This window comes from Petaurus breviceps, unplaced genomic scaffold, assembly GCF_028583685.1.
Source record: "Petaurus breviceps papuanus isolate PSGF00001 unplaced genomic scaffold, PetGlider_PUasm1.0 156, whole genome shotgun sequence".
Classification (NCBI taxonomy): Eukaryota; Metazoa; Chordata; class Mammalia; order Diprotodontia; family Petauridae; genus Petaurus; species Petaurus breviceps.
This window is the reverse complement of record NW_027185720.1, coordinates 13,150,440-13,170,969: the sequence shown is the minus strand read 5'-3', so window position 1 is coordinate 13,170,969 and position 20,530 is coordinate 13,150,440.

The following is a 20,530-nucleotide window of genomic DNA, read 5'->3' as shown; positions in this document are numbered from 1 at the left end:
ACCCTCACTGTTGAATAACATATATATTTGGCAAATAGAATGCCTCTGAGAATAGGAGTTTTTCCTGATGAAGATGGTCTCTGGGGAGCTGACCATTGTTAGAATGAGAGAGCAGTTAGTTGGGTATGGTAGATTTGGAGTAGGAAGACCTAAGTTTAAATTCTGCCTCAGCTACTTGACTTCCTGGGTGACCAGGGGCAGGTTGCTACCCTCTGACCACAGTTTCCCTAGGCAGAGTGTAACAATGGAAGGAATCTGAGTCTAAATCCTGGCTCTTCCATTTATTGCCAATATGACCTTAGGGAAATTGCTTAACAGTTCTGGTCCTTGGTTTCCCTTTCTTTAAAATGAGGGGACTGGACTAGCTGGACTTGAGAGTTCCCTTCTAGCTATGAGCCTACATAGGCTGCAAAATGAAGGGGTCAGACTTGGCGATTTCTCAGGTCCATTCCGGCTCAAGATGCCCCGTGCCTAAAACCAATTTCTCCCCTGAGATGATAGATGGGAAGAGCCAGAGCTGGTTCTCCCTCAGTTCCCCAAGAAGAACTCTGGGTCCCTGCCCTCTTGGCACCAACACTTCCCTGGGTTCCCAGCAAGCAGGGGGTGGGTGGGGCCCGGATCATGTAAGCTGCACTGCAGTCCCTTCCTGCCGCCATCAGTGTGTGTCCTGGCCGGCCCTGGATAATTCCTCCTGAGGCGGGGAGTGAAATATTCATGAATGACAAATGGAAATTTATGTCAAGGAATCTTGGCTGGGGCCCCTCCAGTCCCTGTGTTTGCAATGCTAATCAGCTCGGGAGCCTTCTTCCCAGCTGGAACTATACAGCCCTGGCCAGTTCGGGAGAAGGAGGAAGCTTACAAGTCTAGGAGAGAATCCTGGATCTGGATTTGGATTGGGATTCACAGCTGGAAATCACCTAGTCCAAACCTCCTGTTGTAGAGGTTGGGAAACCCAAGGCCCATAGAGGTTAAGTGACTTGTCCAAGGTCACACAACTAGTAAGTGGCAGGGCTGAGATTTGTACCCAGGTCCTCAGACTGCTCAATTCAGGGTTCTTTCCTTTGACTAGCTGATATATGGCTACTTCCAGCCCTAAATATATAGTTTTGGAAAAGGACTTCCAGCTTCTGATTTTCTTGGAGAGGGAGGCGAGGGCAAGTTGGTTTTGGATTACGAAGAGAAGAGTCAGGAGGACAAGGGTGGGATTGGGAGACAGGGGAAGTGAGGCCAGTGATCAGGAGTCTGCCCTTTGTCAAAAGGAACTCATTCCCTTGACTTCCTCATTCAGGTGTGTTTGAAGAGGGATCTACTGGGGCCAGTCTCCAATAACTCGAACTCTGAGAGGCTGAGACAAGGGGCTTCTGGGGATGTAAAAAGAACAGGTGTGAGTATAACTAGGGAAATAGCAAGGTACAGTAGAAGGACACCTGACTCCGGCTTCTGAGGACCTCTGATGATTACTGCCTATGTGGCTGCAGGCAGTCAGGCTCTTCTCAAAAAGGAGGTTTGGACAATATAGCTTCTGAGGTCTCTCACTTCTAGATCTGGGACTATCTAGCCTTCCTGGGAGAGGCCAAGAGTAGAGGCAATATGGGCTAAGCCACACAGCATTTGACCTGTAGTCAGAAGTCCTGGGCTGGAATTCTGTCTCTGTTTACCACCTGTATGACCTTGGCAAGTCATTTTCCCTCTTTCTGGTAGATCCCTTCCAGTCTGAAATCCTTTGATACCACCTTGGTTTACTGCTGGCTGGGGAGGGACTTGTTTTTGCTTAGAGATGTCCCGTGAAAGACACTCCCTGTTCCCTGCCCCTCTCTGTGTATTCTCTTCACTCCTCAGCTTCCTCCTCTCTGGACCTTAGTCTTCCCATCTGTAAAGGGAGAGGCCTAGATCATCTCTGAAGCCCACTTCCTGCTGTAATTGCCCATGAGCCTCCGGACTACCAGCTCTCCCTGTGCCTTATCTAGGCTGCTATGGATGGGGTTCAGTAAGATGGGGGAACCCCTATCCTATGTGGAGAGGTAGAGTGATGAGACTTCATGGTGAAGGCTTGGGGTTCATCCCTTTTGAACAAATGTGCATAGCTCTGGGCTTAGGAGGGGAGTGTGAGCTTCCTTGGGGTCTCCATGGGACCCAGCTGCCTTCCTTATCCCAGGGCTGGGGTTTCCTCTAGCATGTCTGTTGGAGGGAGTGGTTTTTCTGGAGAAGGCAAAAGGAAACCTGAGGCTTGAGGGAAAAAATAATTTTCTGAAACTCCAGAGATTTAGGGCTAGATGTGTTGGTCCAATGCTCTCCTTTTTACAGCTGAGGAGCCTAGGGCCTGGGAGAGAAGAAGGGATTCCGCCCTACCCAGCCTCCCAGCTCAGGCTCCCCACTCTAGCTCTGACTTCTCTCTGACTTCCTTAGCTGTCCCCCTTCTGGAAGCCATCAGCCAAGACTCCTTCCCAGTGTCTCTCACCTTGGCTCCCCTCTGCCAACTCTGACCCCTTCCTCTAGCCCCTAGACAATGCTTCCACTCCCCCTCCTGCCTGGAGGGGGGGTGGTTTTTACATTACCGATCCCCTCCCACCCCCTAAACACACAGACACACAACTGCACATTCCACCCTCATTTAGCCTATATCCTTGTCTTTCCCCCAAGCTCCAGTCTTCAGCCCAGCTTCTTAGCCTGATCCCTGGTGGGAGGGATGGAGATGGGAGGCAATGGGTAGAATGGGGTGAGGGCTGGCCTCCTCTTCCCTTACCTCTCCCCCCAACAAGCACAGGGTTGGGGCAGAGGAGAGGAGTCATAATGCAAGGCCAGGGTGGTCCTGCCCACTCCCATCCCCAGAATGTAGATGCCCAGGGGGTGAGGGCCAGGGAGGCAGTGGCCTGGATTGATGCCCCAGTTTGGGTCCTCTGGGGCTGGTGGGCCCCCTCCCCAGTGAAGATCCTGTGACTCCTGGTCATGTACGAACCTTCCCCCTCCTTGGGGGGGGGGGAACTTGTTTTTTCTTGTTTTCTTTCTTCTGGGTTTGTCCATTTGTTGATTTATTTTCTCTCACCCCACCTTTTTTTTTTTTCCTTTTCCTATTTTAACTGAATGGCACGAAATCGTTTTCCTCAAATCCAAGATTCCTGTATGGAGAAAATCAATTTCTATATTTGCAATAAATTTCTTATTTAAAAATGAACCCAGATGACTTCTAGTATCTTTGTGTGCCCTCCTCTGTTCCTTTTCCTGCTCCTTCCCCCATCCATCTTCCTCTTCCTCCTCAGGCCTCTTCAGTCCTTCCTGGTCTTTCCCATTCCTCCCTCCCTCTCCTTCTCTTTCCTTGAGGGGTTTCTTCCCGGAATGGCTGAGCACCTCAGATGGGGCCCATGGGCATGGTTGGCGTCTTCGAGGAGAAAGTCAGGTAATAGAGTAGATGTTGGGGGCAGGGAGGGGAGAAGGGATAGAACTAGGGTTGAGACAAGAGCAGGAGGGGCATTAACTGAAGGGGAGGAGAGCTAGGGAGAAGTGGGCCAGGACTGGTTGGAGGCAAGTTTGAGGAAGGCCAGGATGCCTTTGGGGATGAAGGTGACCACTAATACGGCGCAAAAGGAGATGCAGCAGCGAGGAGAGTAGCATCTCTCTGAAATTGCCCTTATGGGTGCTGCTGCAGACAAACTGAAGCCTAAAGTGGGGAGGACCTTAATTTAGAAAGGCTGAAGGCACCCACTGAAAACTGGGCCATCACCACTTATCTTGACCTTGCCACTGGACTTTGATGCCTCTTGAAAGCAACACATGCCCCCTACTTTACTTTAGAGGTAGCTCTAAAGGAGATGGGAGGACAGTGTAGAGGCAGGAGAGACCTGGGTTTGAATCCAGCCTCATTCACTTGCTAATTATGTGATCTGAATACTTGCTGGTCTCCTGAAGCAAGAAGTCTTAGCTGGGTCTAAGCCCTGCCTCTCACACTGGGCAAGTCCCTTTTACCCCTAGTACCTCTAGGCAACTCTTTACCACTCAAAATTGCAGGGCAGGTACTGCATTGTTTTGGTCCTTCACAAGTCTAGTAAACCACAGGTCTAGTAAAAAAAGAAGTGTGTGTGTGTGTGTGGGGGGGGGCAGGGTAGTGGTGGTGGTGACATTATATCTATCTCCTGATTGAGATTCATAACCACTCAGTGTTTGGACTGACTATCCACCTGGAGAAGACCAAATGGATGAGAGGAAGTCTGGAATACTAGAGATATGGCCCTTGACAAGTCACTTAAACTCTTAGTACTTAGGCAACTCTATGACTATATGTTGCAGAGAAGGTGTCAATCTGCATTGGTGGAGGGTGTTTCCCTTCCTAGGAGCTCCTTTTATTAATAAAATTACAGCTTTAGTCCTTAGATATTCCTATGATAAGGAGTTGAATGGAAAACCCATGGAGCTGGCCTCTCTCTCTCTCTCTCTCTCTCTCTCTCTCTCTCTCTCTCTCTCTCCTCTCTCTCTCTCTGTCTGTCTGTCTCTTTCTCTCCATCTACATATACACATGTATATATGTATATAGTTCTCTATATAGGACTATATATATGTATATACTTATATATAAGACACATTATATATAATATAAATTGGACAGACACTACAAATGAGCAGTGAGTTGGGCCCACAACTGAACAGGAGAACAGTGGCCTGGGGAGATTTTGGGAAACTGCCTAGCTCTTTGCATGCCCCCAAACTTCTCTCTGAAACAAAGGCCCATCTTTCCCATACCAATATTCTTTCTGGGTTTGTTGGGTGGCATTGAGACTGTCTCTGAAGAACTGAAAGTGAACATTGTCCAGGCATGCATTCAGGCTTAGTGTTAGGAAAGAATAGCATCAGAGAAATGGGTGATTTAGAAAGATGAGCTGGTCCTGTAGTGGGAGGGAGGGGTAACTCATGAGAACTGCCAATAATCTGTTCATGCCTGGAAAGATGGGAAAGCCCCCAGCACAGAGGATGCTTTCTGGCTGACCCATGGGAGGGGGACATGAACAGAGTAACATGGGATAGGGAGGGTATAGATGGGCTGCAATTTGCAGATCACTGGAAGGAGTGCCCACATGGATGAAATCTCCTTAAGTATCTGAGTGCCATCTTCACAGGACTGTTGTGAAGATCACAGGAAACCACATCTGTAAAAATTTCCTTATAAACTTTAAAACACGATGTTGAAATGTCATGGGCAGCTAGGTTACACAATGGTTAGAGCTCCAGGCCTGGAGCCAGGAAAAACCTCAGATGCTTACTAGCTGTGTGACCCTGGGCAAGTCACTTCACCCTGTTTGCCTCCGTTTTTTTCATCTATGAAATGAGTTGGAGAAGGAAATGTTAAATCACTCCTGTATCTTGGCCAAGAAAATCCCCAATGGGGTCATGGAGAGTCAGGCAAGACTGAAGATGATTGAACAACATGTTCCAGGTACTGTACTAAGTGTTAGGGATATGGTTAATGAAAAGACAGTCTCTGCCCTCAGGGAGTTTACAATCTAAAGGGAAGGTGGCAGGGGACATCTTGTTCCACGTAGGTGAAACCTGGCAGAGCAGCACATGCAGCGTGGAGTGGGCAGAGTCCTCAGTCTGGGCATGGATCCCAGTGCTGTTGGGTTCTCATAGAATCACAGGGATCATTAGAGCTGGAAGGGGCCTTGGAGACCACCTAATCCAGCCCCCTCATTTTGCCAATGAGGAAAACGAGGCCCGAGGCAGAGCTGTGTCTTACCCAAGGCTACACTGTGAATAGCAGCAGAGTTAGGACTGGGATTTAGACCCAGGCTCCCTTTTCCAAGAGTTCTTTCTGCTCTATTAGGCTTGTCCTCAGCCAAGTTTTACTCAAATTCAAATAAACAAATTCAAATTCAACAAGCATCTATTATCTCCAAATTTCTTACAGCAAACAAGAAAACAGAGGAGTTTATTTGGAAAGGGCCAAACAGGATAGAATTGCTGGTAGTCTCTGAAATTGTCAGATGACACTGATTAAGCACCTACTGTGTACAGAGTTCCTTGTTCTGGACACCTTGGGCATTGGAAGAACAATGAGGTTTGTGGAAGAAAGGATTCCTATCCCAATGAAGCTCCGAGTCCAGTAGAAGGACCAGACATAAACACTGATAACTGAACTGTACAAGATTACATTTTAATTGGCTTACACCAAAGCAAAGTGCTATTTGAGACTCGAGGAGGGAGATTTGGGAAAACTTCATGGACAAGGAGGCATCTGAGTTGGACTTTAAGGTATGGATGGGGATTTAGCCAGGCGGATTTGGGAAGAGACTATTCCAGGCATCTTAACAAAGACAACCACACAGAGAAATAAGCACAACATTTATAAAATGTGACTTTGGGGAAGACATGTAAACCCATGCTGGGCCTTGGTTTCTTTATCTGTAAGGTGACACAATTGGGCTAGTTGGTCATCTTCCAGCTCTTAATTTTTATTCCAAATACGAATTTCAATGGAGGTAGCCCAGTGGAAGCACTAAGAATTGGGGGAATTGGGAAGGGTCTTGTATGGGAGGTGGAACCCAAGCTGAGACATGAATGGGGCTAGGGGGAGCAGGGAGACTGGTCCGGGCATGGTGATGACCCACAGAGGAACTGAGAAAGGAGACAGAATGGCTGGCACTGGGAATGTCAGGTTGGACAGTTTGTCTGGAATAGGGAGGAAGTAAAGAAGGATGGGGGATTTAATTTGGAAAGGGGTTAGAACCAGAGAGTGAAAGGGTTTAAATGGCAAACAGAAGAATTTTCATTTCATCTTATAGGAAGTAGGGAGCCACAGGAGTTTCTGGAGCAGGGGAATGACATGGCAAAACCTAGGCTTTGAAAATATCAATTTGGCAGCTCTGTGAAGGATGGGATCAGATAGGGACAAGATTGGAGGCATCAAGATTAATCAATAGACACTTAATGTTCAATTGTGTTCTCCAGGTCAGATACTGTATTTAGTGCTTGAGATCCTGAGAAAAGCAGAAAACACTCCTGCCCCTGGGAAATATGCATTCTATTACTAATTAGGATGTTATTGCAATCGCCAAGGCAAAAGGGCATGAAGGGTCTGAGCTATCTGGTGAGTGGAGAGAAGGGGTCGTAGGATCACAGCTTTACATCTGGAAGGAACCTTTGAGGTCAAGCCTAACCCCCTTATTTTACAGGTAAGGACAGTGAAGAACCAAGAGTGATGATGACTCCACATAGTGTCTGACGGAGAATTGGAATTCAGTCTTCCTAATTCCAGGAGACGAAATGCGAGGCTCTGATTGCTGACCAAGGTGCTAGAGGGGATAAGGGGATGTTGAGGTGAGCAGGGCAGGTAGAGAGTTAAGCCTCAGTGAGTAATAGAGATGTTTTCTTTGGTAACCCTAGAGAAGGAGGAGGAGAGAGAGGGTGATGATTCAGGAAAATTTTGAGAAATGGCCCTGAAGAAGCCAATGTATGTGCTCCTCTGTCCCTTTGGTATACTAGGAACAGAAGCCATATGCTGCCAGAGTGGGACCTGGGGGGAGGAGGAGAGGAGGAAAGTTTTGGCATGGAGTGCAATCAAGGGAAGAGTGGCTGCTGAGCAGTCCAACCAAAGACCTGGGAGAGGATGAGCACTGAGAATTAGGAGTGGGTGGTTATAGTCAAATGCTCTGCCCCTCCCCTGGTCTTTGGCTGTAACTCCCCCCACACACTGGGCATGACCGATGATGGTGGGATCCTTGGCTCTAGCCCTTTCCCTTTATTTGTTTATTTTTCCATGTGCACTCTCCACACCTGGAGAAACTTTTGGGAAACTTCTCAGAGAAAGCCCTGAATGCCCAGAGTCAACTGATCCATAGTCATGAGTCTCATTTAAAAACATAGTAACTTGACTAAATTAATTTAATAAAGTTAAAAATTTTTTAAACTGATTAATAAATGCTTATTGATTAAAGAAATACTACATAATGGAAACAGGGTTGGACTTGGAAGCAGTAGTGACTTGTCTTTTCCTCCTGCCTCTGAAACCAACTGTCTGACCATTAGGAAGTTATTTGCCTTCCTTGGGTCTCAGTTTCCTCATCTGTAAAATGCATTTATTTGAAAGAGTTGTTGGGGTGATCAAATGGGATAATGCATCTATACAGACAGCTAGGTCATTCAGTGGGTAGAGAGAGCATTGGACCTAGAGTCAGGAACACCTGCATTCATGAACCTGTCTCTGACCCTTAGGGCAAGTCCCTTAATCTCTTTGGGTCTCCATTTCCACATCTGTAAAATGGGTGAAATAATAGCACCTATCTCATTGGATCAGTGTATCAAATAAATGGGAATTTTGTAAACCATAAAGTGCTATGTAAATGTTAGCTAGTGTTATCATTGTTAATTACTGCTTTGTCAGTCTTAAAGTGCGACATAAACTCTGTGTCCACAATGTCTGACACATATAGGTGCTAGATAAATGCTAACAAGATTCAATCAATACACAAATAAGCACTTATTAGGTGCCAATGAGACTATGATGGGCTCAGCACAAAGACCAAACTGAAGCTGACCTTGTCTTCAAGGCCTTTCCTTTCATTCCATTAAGGGATAAGCTATAAATGTAAATACAAGTCTATAAAAGGAAGGCATGCAGTAACCTTGAATGTGAGATATAATTAATTATAAGCGTGTGTTAAGGTTTTCAAAGAACTTCACAAATACTATTGCCTTTTACTCTCATGACAGCCCTGCTGTTTTTATTCCCATTTTTTCAGATGAGGAAACTAAGATACAGAGAGATTAAGTGACTTGCCCAGGGTCACTCAGCTAGTAAGTGTCAGAGGTTGGATTTGAACTTGGGTCTATCCTGACTACAGGGCCAGTGCTCTATCCATTGAGCCACCTTGCTTCATTATTATTATTGCTTTAGTATTTGAATATTATAGAGGCCTTGGTGGTGGTAGTGGGTGGGGTCAGGTTTGAATTCTACCTCTGAAATACATTGTGTGACTTTGAATGAATCATTTATTCCCAGGAAACTCCCTGGGAGTATTAGTTGCTAAGCAGGTGCTGCCCTCCATTAGCAGAGTCTTCTTACTTGGAGTTCCCTACAACAATAGAAGACAATATATGTGCATACACACACACTCACACACATATACATAGACACATATATTTATAGGTATAAAATATTTTCTACAGTCTTGACTTGGTAGAGTTCTTCCCCCAGTCCTGGGGTGAGGCAGGGGTGGTTCTCTCCATTTTTATAGACCAAGGAAATGAAGGTGCTAAAAAAACAAAAATGGTGCCAGGACCTCCAGTCTCCTCCCTCCCAGACCAGTGCTCTTTCACTAAACCTTAAGCTGAGCTCACTGACAATAACCAAGGGGCTGCTGGGGGGTCATTGATTGCTCCCAGCCCTTGACTCTCAGCCAGAGATGCCTTCCTCATGTCACTGGCCCATAGTGGTGGGGGGTTGGAGGGAAGGGGCAGAGAAGAGGAGACTGAAGATGTTTGCTTAGATGTAGGGGAGTTCTCTGGTCCTGGCTATTGACACAGGGGCCCTTTTGGCAGGAGAAGAGTCACTGTGATCTATGGCAATGAAGAATGACTCTGGGACCCTTGGGTCTGAGTTCAATGATTGCTTTCAAGTAGGCCTGTGTGGCCTTGGGAAAGTCATTAAAACTCTCTGGGTCTGTTTCCTTATATGAAAAATCAGGGAGTTGAACCTGATGATCCCTAAGGCTCCCTCTTCACACTGACATCCCCTGTTCTCAGGCCCCTCCCCCCTCTGACATTCCTTGTTCTAAGGGCCCTCCCAGCTCTGGCATCTTCTGTTCTCAAGCCCCTCCCAGCTCTGCCATTCTTTTCTAAGGTTCTCCCTCTGAATTCCCTGTTTCCAGGTTTCCTATAACTCTCCATCCTTTTCTTCTCAGTAAAGCTGTTGTTTGTGGGTTAAACCTCACCCCAGATTGGGAAGGAGTGCATTAGGAATTCATGGCAGCGCCTGCCACCCAATTTTCCAGCTGAGTGGTCCATCCTGCTCTCCATTCTCTGATCTGGCCAGAGCTGGGTCTAATTGACATCAGGAGAATGGCAGCAACGAGGGGGACAGAAGCTGACCTATGCTGGGGCCATCACTGGGGGAAGCTGGTTGGGGGAGGGGAAACAGATGAGTGATTCCTGTGTCCTGTTACCCAGAAACATATGGGAGCCCTGAGGGAGTAGAGAGCTAGGAGAGGGGAAGGGGCCATCTGGGGCAGCCCCACCAGCATGATAACACTAGATCAAATTTCCATAGGGTTACAAAACCCTTTCATAGCTATGGTCTTATTCTGTTCTCTCAAACCTTTCAGTAGGGAGGAGCAAAATTAAAACTGCAGAACTCGAGGCAGAAGAAACATTTACCATCATAGGTCTAGATTAGAACAACATAGGGACCTCTGAGGTAATCAGGTCCCTTCTTTTACAGGTTTGGAAACTGAGGCCCAGAGAGAGAGGGAAGTGACTTGTGTTTCTTTTTTTTGGGGGTGGGGCCTCTGAATCCAGACCACTTAAAAGACCATAAAAAGTATCTACTTTCCTTCTCCTACCCTCCTTTTACAGAGTTTTAGGTAGTGAAGCAGTGTGGTATATATAGAGAGTAGCTATGCTTAGACCCAGAAAGATCTGACTTTGGATCTGACTGTGGGATCCAAGTGATGTCACCCTTTTGAGATTCATTTTCCTGATCCATAATACAGTGGTAATAATCCCTTTAAGGTAGAACTCAATGTGTTATTTAAAAATTAAAAAAAAATATTTAGTATTTTATTTTTTCCCCATTAACATGTAAAAACAATTTTTAACATTTGTTTTTAAAACTTTGAGTTCCAAATTCTCTCCCTTCCCCCCCATTGAGAAGGCAAGCAATTCTCTATAGATTATACATATGTAGTCATGCAAAACATTTCCATATTAGTCATGTTGTGAAAGAAAACAGACCAAAACCAAAAACACACACAAAAATAAAGTAAGAAAAAATCTGCTTTGATCTACATTTAGACCCCATCAGTTCTTTCTCTGGGAATGATAGCATTTTTCATCATAAATCTTTCAGAGCTGTCTTGGATCATTTTGCTGAGAATAGCTAAGTTATTCATAGTTGATCATCTTAGAACATTACTGTTACTTTGTACACAGTACATTTCATTTTGCATCAGCTAATGAAAATCTTTCCAGATTTTTCTGAGAGTAAATCAGATTTTACTGATTTTTTACTTTCCAGATTTTACTGCTCATCATTTCTTATAGCAGAAAGCATTCCATCATAACCACATACCACAGGCATTCCCCAGCTGATGGGCATACCCTCAATTTCCAGTTCTTTGCCACCAGAAAAAAAGCTGCTATAGATATTTTTGTACATATGGATCCCTTTCCTTATTTTTAAAAATCTCTTTTGGGAAACAGACCTAGTAGTGGTATTGCTAGGTCAAAGGGTATGCATGGTTTTATAACCCTTTGGTCATAGTTCCAAATTGCTCTACAGAATAGTTGAATCTTTTCACAACTCCACCAACAGTGCATTTATATCTCATTTTTCCCACATGCCCTACAACATTTGTCATTTTTCTTTTCTGTCCTATTACATAACCTAATAGGTATGAGGTAGTACCTCAGAATTGTTTTAATTTGCATTTCTCCAATCAATAGTGAGGTAGAGTAGTTTTTCCCATATGACTATGTATAGCTTTGATTACTTCATCTGAAAACTGTTAATATCTTTTGATCATTTATCAATTGGGGAATGACTTATTTTTATAAATTTGACTCAGTTTTCTATATTTTGAGAAATAAGACCTTTATCATAGAAACTTGCTTCAATTTTTTTTCACAGTTACCATTACTGTTGCTAACTGCATTTCCCTCCATCCTCTCCACCGACAATTTATTCTTTCTCTCTTTACTTTCAAAAGTGTTTTGCTTCTGACTACCCCCTCCTTCAATCTGCACTCCCTTCTATCACCCCCTTCTCTTATCCTGTTTCTCTCCTAATTTCCTATAGGGTGAGATAGATTTTTATACTTAATTGAGTGTATATGTTATTCCCTCTTTGAACTAATTCTGATGAAAGTAAGGTTCACTGACTTCCCCTTGCCTTCCCCCTCTTCCCCTCCATGGTAAAAGCTTCATCTTGACTCTTTTATGTGAAATAATTTGCTCCATTCTACCTGTCCTTTTCCCTTTCTCCCAGGACATTCCTTTTTCACCCCATAACTTTATTTTTAAGGTATCATCCTTTCATATTCAACTCACACCTGTACCCTCTGTCTTTATATACTTCTTCTAACTGCCATAATAATGAGAAAATTCTTATGAGTTACAAATAACATCTTCCCATGTAGGAATGTAAGCAGTTTTAGCTTATTAAGTATCTTACAATTTCCCTTTTCTGTTTACCTTTTTATGCTTCTCTTGAGTCTTGTATTTGAAAGTCATTTTAAAAAAATCCAGTTCTGGTCTTTTAATTAAGAATGCTTGAAAGTTCTCTATTTTTATTAATATCGTGTCCTCTCCCCTCCCCCGCCCCCCCAAGGATTACAGTTTTGCTGGGTTGGTGTTTCTTGGTTGTAATCCTAGCTCCTTTGCTCTCTGGAAAATCATATTCCCAGCCCTCCAATCCTTTAATGTAGAAGCTGCTAAATCTTGTGTTAAGCTGACTGTGGCTCCACAATGCTTGAATTGTTTCTTTCTGACTATTTTTGCAATATTTTTCCCTTGATCTGGGAGCTCTGGAATTTGGTTATAATATCCCTGGGAGTTTTCATTTTGGAATCTCTTTCAGGAGGTGGTCAGTGTATTGTTTCAATGTCTATTTTACCATCTGGTTCTAGAATATCAGGGCAGTTTTCCTGGATAATTTCTTGAAAGATGATGTCTAGGCTCTTTTTTTGATCATGGCTTTTAGGTAGTCCAATGATTTTAAAATTATTTCTCTTGTATCTATTTTCCAGGTCAGTTGTTTTTCCAGTGATATTTCACAGTGTCTATTTTTCATTCTTTTGGTTTTGTTTTATTGTTTCTTGATTCTTCATAGAGTCATTAGCTTCCATTTGCTCAATTCTAATTTTTATTTTTTGCTTTTTGGAAGGCAGTTGGGGTTAAGTGACTTGCCCAAGGTCACACGGCTAGTTTTTGTGTTAAGTATCTGAGGCTGGATTTGAACTCAGGTCCTCCTGACTCTATGGCTGGTGCTCTTTTCACTGTGCCACTTAGCCACCACTATCAATTCTAATTTTTAAGGAATTATTTTCTTCAGTAAGCTTTTGTATATCCTTTACCATTTGAATAATTCTACTTTTTAAGGAGTTTTTTTCCTTCAGTGAAATTTTGTGACTTTTTTTCATTTGGCTAATCCTCCTTCTCATTGCCTTTTTGTGCCTCTTTTACCATTTGGCCTAGTCTTTTTCAAGGTGTTATTTTCTTCGGTATTTTTGTGTCTATTTTAACAAGCTGTTGACTCTTTTTAAAAATGATTTTCTTACATCACTATCATTTGTCTTCCTTTTCTTACTTGATTTTCAAAATCCTTTTTGAGGTCTTCATAATCTAAGACCAATTCATATTGTTTTTGAAGGCTTTAGATGCAGAAGCTTTGACTTTATTATCTTCTGATTGTATGTTTTGGTCTTGTCACCATAGTAACTTTTTTTTTTCTTTTTGGAGGGCAATTGGGGTTAAGTCACTTGCCCAAAGTCACATGGCTAGTAAGTGTGTCAAACATCTGAATCCAGATTTGAAATCAGGTCCTCCTGACTTCAGGGCCAGAGATTCACTGTGCCACCCCAATAGTAACTTTTTTTTCATTTTTCAAATGCTTTATTAACTTCTGATTTACATCATTTATTTCCGCCAGATTTTGAGTTACAAATTTTCTCCCCGCTTTTCTTCTACCCACCGCCCCCAAACAGCAGTCCCACAGGATATCCCCTCCTCCAATCTGCTCTCTCCCATATCCTCTCCCATACCCCTTTAGATTTCTCCAGTGGATCTCTATGCCCCAGTGCCTACACATCTCACTTCCCAATCACATGTAAAATAGTATTAATAATAGTGTATCTATATATATTTAAATATTTGATTTTAAAACTTTGAATTCCAGATTCATTCCCTTCCTCCCTTGTCACCCACCCCCACTGGGAAGACAAGCAGTTTAGCATAGGCTGCGCATGTGTGACTAATGCAAAACAATAACATAGTAGATAGATATATTGTAAAAGACTGACTATGCCTCCCTCCCTCCTATCCCACCTCCCACCCATTCCACTTTCCACTTTGATCCCATCCCCCTTCAAAAGTGGGTGCTCCCAACTTCCCTCCCCTCCATCATCCCCCCTCCTCCCCTACTCTCCTGGAGGGTGAGACACCCTATTCAGTGTGCACTTCATTCCCTTCTCAAACCCAACCCAACAGGAATAAGGTTGACTCACTCCCCCTTGCCTTCCCATTCCTCCCCTCCACTGCAACCACCTCCCCTTGCCTCTTCTATATGAGATAGTTTACCCCATTCTGTCTCTCCCCATCTCCTCTCACTATATTCGTCTCTCACCTCTCAACTCCACCCTTTAAGTATCATCCCTTCCTGTTAAATTGGTCCTGTGCCCTCTATCTATGCATACCTGTAAACACATATACACACATTCACATATGTATTCATATGCCCATGTACCCTCCAATATAGACTATATATATATACATATATATATTCCCTTCAACTACTGAGAAAAGTTTCATAAGTTACAATTATTGTTTTTCCATGTAGGAATGTTAATAGTTTAACTTTGACAAGTTCCCCACGATTTCTTTTCCCTATTTACCTTCTCATGCTTCTCCCATTTCTTGCATCTGAATGTCAAATCTTCTATTCAACTCTGTTTTTTTTTTTTCAGCAAGAATGCTTGAAAGTCCTCTATTCCACTGAATGACCATATTTTCCCCTGAAACATGATATTCAGTTTTGCTGGGTAGGTGACTCTTAGTTTTAATCCTAGCTCCTTTGACCACCGGAATATGATATTTCAAGCCCTTCGATCCCTCAGTGTAGAAGCTGCCAGATCCTGGGTTATTCTGATTCTGTTTTCACAATATTCAAATTGTTTCTTCCTGGCTGCTTGTAATATTCTCTCCTTAATCTAGGAATTCTGGAACCTGGCTTTAATATTCCTAGGAGTTTTCTTTTTGGGATCTTTCTCAGGAGGTGATCGGTGGATTCTTTCAACCTGTATTTTGCCCTCTGGTTCTAAAACATCAGGGCAGTTTTCTTTGAGAACTTCCTGGAGGATGATTTCTAGGTTCTTACTTTGATCATGGTTTTCAGGTAGTCCAATAATTTTTAAATTATCTCTCCTGGATCTATTTTCCAGGTCAGTGGTTTTTCCCATGAGATATTTCACATTGCCTTCTATTCTTTCATTTGTTTGGATCTGTTTAATAGCATCTTGATTTTTCATAAAGTCATTAGCTTCCATTTGCTCCAATCTAATTCTGAAGCAATGATTCTCCTCAGTGAGCTTTTGAGATTCTTTTTCCATCGGGAAAATTTGGCTTCTTAAGGCATTCTTCTCCTCATTGCCTTTTTGAGACTCTTTTGCCATTTGAGTTAGTCTTTTTTTTTTTTTTTTAGGTATGATTTTCCTCAGTCAGGCTCTTGACTCTCATTTCGTAATTTTCTTGCATTGTTCTAATTTCTCTTCCCAATTTTTCCTCCACTTCTCTTATCTGCTTCTTAAGGTCCTCTATGGCCTGTAACCAGCTCGTATTTTCCTTTGAAGTTTTTGGTACAGGAATTCTGACTTCATTGTCTTCCTCCTGTTCCGTGCTTTGCTCCTTTTTGTCACCAAAATAGGAGTGTAATGTTGGAATCTTCTATCTGCTTTGTTTCCTTTGCCTGGTCACGTTGCCCCTCAGTCACTTGACCTGGGCTTTTTGCCACAGTAGGACTCTGCCACCAGACAGGGGAGCTTTCGTCCCAATCACTGGGGTTTTCTCAGTGGCTATAGGTATTAGATGGGTGCCCTCTCTGAGGCCTCCACACACTCTGGCAAGCTGGACACACATGCCAGGACGTCCACTCTAGACTGTAATCCAGATCCAAGAAGGTTAAAGCAAGAGCTATTACCCCTCAGACTGGTGCTTGGTCCCCCTACACTCTGCAGGCCAGGAGCTGAAGCTGCCATGTGGCACTGGCTGGCTGTGCCAGCATCTCAGAAGCTTCTCACCCTGGGGGCAAAAGCCACAAACTCCCACTTACTGGATCCTAAAGTCCAGACTGCACTGACCTCTCACTTTGTCCTTCGCATCTATGTGTTGATAAATCTGGAAGTGGCCACAGCTGCTGATGATCTGGAGTCCGTCTGGCCGGCAGCTGGTCAGGCCCACCTTGGGGCTAAAGCCTCTGCGTGGGGCTGGGCTCAGCTCCCAGAGTGCTGTGTTGGCCAATTTCTGCCATCCTGCCAGGCTGTTCTCAGCGGGAGGTTAGCTTCTCTGTGTCATTTTGTGGGTTCTGCAGCTCCAAAGTTTGTTCAGAGTCCCCTTTTTACATGGATTTGGGAAGGTGGAAGCCAGAGCCGGGCCGAGGTCCTGCTTCTACTCTTCCATCTTGACCCCAATAGTAACTTTCTATGGTCAGAATTTTTTTTTTTTGTTGTTGCTTGCTTATTTTCCCAGGCTACTTCTTGACTTTTAACTCTTTGTTTAAGGAGGACTCTGCTTCTAGGGTAGAGGGAGCACTGTCCCAAACTTTATGCTTTTGTCCAGCTGTTTTCAGAGATGCTTCTAGGGACCTATAAGTTTTCAGTTGTTTCAAGGTGGTATAATTTAAGGATAAGTGTGTTTACTCTTCTCCTGAAAAGCTCTGGTCTATGAGTGATCACAAGCACTCTTTTCTGCCCTGGAGCTATGGCCAGGGTCTCTGCTCCAAGGTGGCTGCAAATGTGCTAATTCTCCTCCTCATCCAGGTCTGTGACCCAGATCTGAGTGTGGGCAAAGCAATGGAGTCCTGCTTCCTTGATGGAAAAGAGACCCCTGTAATCACCTGACCAGTTTTTTGACCCTCCCCCCTTACCATCTGTGGGCTGAGAGCTCTGGAAGTTGTTGCTGCTGCTGATTCAGGGGCCCCCAAGGACGGCTCCTGGTTTTCTGGGGCCTGAAGAGGTGGAATGTGCTTCACTTTCACCCAGGTGCCACAGACTTTTCCCACTGCCTTTCTAAGTTGTCTTTTTTTTTTCTTTTTGGAGGGCTTTTTGGGGTTAAGTGACTTGCCGAAGATCACACAGCTAGTTTTTGTGTTAAGTATCTGAGGCTGGAGTTGAACTCAGATCCTCCTGACTCTAGGGCTGGTGCTCTATTCACTGTGCCACCTAGCCGCCCCCTATCTCTCTAAGTTGTCTTTGGCTGGATAATTATTTCACCCTGTCCTTTTGTGGGGTCTGCTGCTTTAGGAATTGTTTTATGGCATTATTTACAGGTATTCAGATGGGTTTTGGGGAGAACAGGCAAGTTGCTGCCTTTTCTCCACCATTGTCCTCAATGAATTATTGTGAAAAAAGGACTTTGAAATCTTTGGTTGCTAAGTAAGAGCCCATTACCCTTGGCCAGCCTGGTGATGGGTATCTCTGAAACAACTGTGGGTCCCAGGCATGGGAGCAATCCCCCACGGATTCAGTGCAGGCAAACAACTGGTCATATTCTTAGGGCAGTTGCCTCTGGACTAGGAGTTAGAAGGCCTAGATTCCAACCCTAGTCTGGCCAGAAACTAATAGTATGACCTCAGACAAATCCTTTCTCCACTTTGGTCTTGTTTCCTTTCTCTTTAAAAAGATGAGTCGGTCCATCTACCTCTCCAAATCCTGACATTCCATATTATTAAAGTCCTTCCTAGTTTTGACATTCCCTGCTCTAAGGTGTCTCCCAGCTCTGAATTTTTATTTCATTCCATCAATGTTTTTATCCTACCAATTTTTATCTATACTACTCGACGGACTCTGCACTCAAACAATACGGTCCCTGCCCACAAGTAGCTTACAATCTAGTGAGGTCACACTGTTCATGAGTAAGTATGACATGCAAGGAAAGGCATGATGGGGAGGAAGGAGACAAAGGACACCCTCTAAGAAAATCTGAGGAGAGAAAGGTAAATGTTAATTAGGAGATTTGGAATGGTTTTCTGGAGGAGGTGGCAGGAGAGAGGGTTTTTGGCAGACAGCCTTTGGGAATTCTTAAAGTGGGTGAGGGAACATTGATTTTAGGGAAGCCCAATGGCCCAGTTGCCCTAAAGGCTTCCTCATGTCTTATACTTTGTGATTCTTACCAGCCAGAAGCCAGGCACAGCCTTATAGCCTAGATATAGAGACATACTCAGGGGCCTTAATACACTTAATACTCAAGGAAAGTGAGCCTCAGGAGATGCAATGATTTACCCAAGGTCACAAGTGGCAGAGTCACAAGATACTCCATCTCCCAAACCATTGTGCATTCTATTATACCTTGCAGCTTCCCTTCCTTGGGGCTGACTCCCCTTTCCCCTTCACTGGGGCCATAAAGGATAAAGGGAGAGGTTTGGCTCTAGCCTCTGGCCTCTGTCCCTTGGCCCCCTGGCCCCCTGGCCCTTGGCTTCCTGCCTCTGAGCCTTGGCTATCTCTCCATGGTTCCCTCTATGGAGTGTTATTGAGTGGAGATAATTGGTATTTTTGACACTATCTGTTGCAAGGGAATCGGCTACCACTGGGAGGTGATTGAAGCAATCAGGTCTAATTACAGGATTAGGGGGCTCTGTTGCCATACAGCCTCAGTGAGAATAATACCCCCTTTCCAGATCTCCACAGGAGAAAAGGTGCTCTAGCTGAGAAAGGAGGCCCCACTGGCTGCTATGGTCCTCTCTTGTGGCTGGGGAAAGGGGCAGTAGCCTGGGGCTATGGTGGACTGAAAGTGGAGGAGAAGTTCTCTTTCCTTTCTGCTGGGGTTAGGCAGGACGAGGGCTTTGGAGAAATAAAGAATTGGAGGGCTGGGAGAGAGAAAACATGGGTGACCTCTTTCCAGTTGTTCCCTGCCCCTTCCCCTGACAAGTTGTTGTTTAGTTGTTTCAGTGGTGTTCAACACTTTGGGACTCCTTTTGGGGTTTTCTTGGCAAAGATACTAGAGTAGTTTGCTATTTCTTTCCCCAGGTCATTTTACAGATAAGAATCTGAGCAAACAGGGTTATGTGACTTGACCAGGGAAACACAGTTACAAATCTGAGGACATATTTGCACTCATGAAGATGAGTCTTCCTGATTTCAAGCCTGGTGGTCTATCCACTGTGCCATGTAGCTGACAATAATAATGAACATTTATCTATGTATAATTATACAAGATTTCAGGTTTGCTGAGTGCCCCATCAAACTTATCTTCTGACTCTCACAACTGTGATATAGGCACCTTGGGATTATTATCCTCCTTTTACAGATCCTAGCATTATGACACTAGGCACAGAGGGGACTTCAGTGGCTATTTAGTCTATATCCATTTTACAGATGAATAAAATGAGACCCAGGGAAGTTCAGTGACTTGCTCTGGGTCATTTAGCTAGACAGTAGCATGACTGTGGCATGACTTCCCAAAAGCCACCCTAAGGTTTCCTAAGCGACACAGAATCTACAGTAGTAGGGTGAGGGTTGGAAAGGGAAGAAACAAGAAGCTCTTGTCTGTTAATTCAGAGCAAGAAGGAATATGACCTTGTGCTGGTCTTTAATATTTTACATGTATTTTCCTATTTCCCAAACTAGACTATAAACCTGAAAGGGCAGGGATTGTGTCTTTTTTCAGACACCTGGAGATATTCATATTAGCTCTTTGACTACCCAATTTCCCCTCTCTGGACCCTAGTAAACCTCTCAAGGTGGAGATAATAATCCCTGCCCTAACCATCTCATAGAACTGTTGGGAAACCCACACAGGAAGAGAAAGCCTGTAAATTAGCATTATATTAGCACCCAGGAGAGCACAATTTATACTACATAGGGTCATAGAAAGCCCCGGATTGGATGGGAGTCAGAAGCTTTCAGTTCAAATCATGAGAACATAGATCAGAGGTTAAAAGGCAGTTTAGAGGCCATCTTCTCTACCCCTTTAGTTTTACAGGTAAAGAAACTGATCCTCTGCAGATGTAGTACCTTGTCCAAAATCACCTGGGCAGCACCAGAATTTGAACCCAGATCTGTGGTTCCAAATTCATTTCCATCATGCCAGGCTCTTCCCCTAGATGATTTTGTGACCTGGGATGTCATGTCTCCTTTCTGGGAATCAATCTCCTCTTCTGCAAAAATGGAAATATGTACTAGAAAATCTGTATTTTTCTTGTTTTGACATTCTGTGATTCCAGGAGATCCTGGATAAGTATTTGTGGGATGAATCTTTGGACCGCCCACAAACTGCCTCATCAGTGCTCAGTAAATATTGACTGGTTGGTGGAGGGTAAGGACTGTGTGTGTGTGTGGGGGGGGGATGGGATGGGATTGTGAACTGGGGAGGGGGAGATGACAAGACAGGGCTATTGCAAAATCTA